Source organism: Aotus nancymaae, unplaced genomic scaffold (assembly GCF_030222135.1).
Source record: "Aotus nancymaae isolate 86718 unplaced genomic scaffold, 86718_ANA_hifiasm-v0.15.2.pri h1tg000267l, whole genome shotgun sequence".
In the NCBI taxonomy this organism is placed as follows: Eukaryota; Metazoa; Chordata; class Mammalia; order Primates; family Aotidae; genus Aotus; species Aotus nancymaae.
The window spans coordinates 602,565-603,957 of NW_026988682.1; positions in this window are offsets into that span (position 1 = coordinate 602,565).

A 1,393-nucleotide genomic window follows, 5' to 3' on the forward strand; every position below is an offset into this window, starting at 1 on the left:
AGAGTCACTAAATGAAAAAAAAAAATTAAAAACCGAACAGACTCCCTCACATCACAGCATTCACTGTTTCTCTTCTTAGTCTCTCTTTTACATTTAAGGAGCCTTGTAACACATTAGGCCAAACTTGTAATTCAAGTTAATATTCTTATTTTTAAGTCAGTTGATCATCCACCCTTATTTCACCCGCAGCCTTAATTCTGTATTGTCACATACCCTGACACATCCCTAGGTCCTGGGGAGAGACACAGGCATGTTTAATGGCATTATTTCACTTACCACAGGGCTAATTAACTACATCTCTTTAAAATACTCCTGGCTCTAATCAAGTTTTCTTTCTATCCCAGAGAAAAATTTAATTTTTTTTTAATCTCAAGAGAAAATTGCTAAAATCCAGCTCTCAATGTTAGAGGACACAAACTACCTTTCTCTACTTTATGACATCAATAAATTTGGATTAAAATAATTTCACGGTGGTTGTTTTCTTGAGACTTCATATAGGAATACATTCTCATGCTTTGGAAAAATGCTAATTTCTCTAATAGTAAAGATAATTCTCCATATCTTAAACAAGATGTCTCTGTGTCAGAACCCTTTATAGATCTACAATTTCAATGAATAATATTGCTATTACTATCTCTTATTATTGTCCTGGATATATACATGTAAAGTGTACTATATTAGGAAAGTGATTTATAGATACTGAAATTTATATAGATTCTTATTATATATATACTGTTTATAAGTCATATTTCATAAAGAAATAAAGAATTTATCTTCTTTATGCTGGCTATTAAAGAATTCAATTAAAAAAATAAAGAAATTAGATAAAATAACACAGGTAAGAATTCTAATTTTTTTTTTCTCCCTCCCTGTGGGGTAACCAGATCACACACTCTAATTCATGTCATACACTCTGGTGAAATATCAAATGTATTTTTAGTGAGGTTTTTGAGGGCATTTATGCTAAGTCTTGAGGAAAAGTGGTTTTTATGAACTAGAATTGAAAAATAAAATATAAGGTAATTCACAGGATCCTGGAGGACGGGAGGCAGGAGATTTCAGTTCCACACAGAGCAACATGTGGAGGCTTTCACTGTGAATTTTAGCTCCAAGTTGATGGCAAGAACAAACCATCAATCCTGAGAGGACCCACAGACCCTCTGAAGGAAGTGGACCATCCCTGCAGGACCCGAGAAATGCCCCAAATACTGTGAGTGCCCCAACTGCATAAGTGGGAAAGGGAGACCCTCCTTCCCTGAACACATACCCACACTGGAGAAGCTGAATGTCTGTTTGCGGGAGAAGTTTCCAACTTTACCTAGAGCCGAGTCAAATTAGAAAGCTGAGCAAAATATAGGGGTAGAGAAAGCCGCAGAAAGGCCCTGGGAGCTCG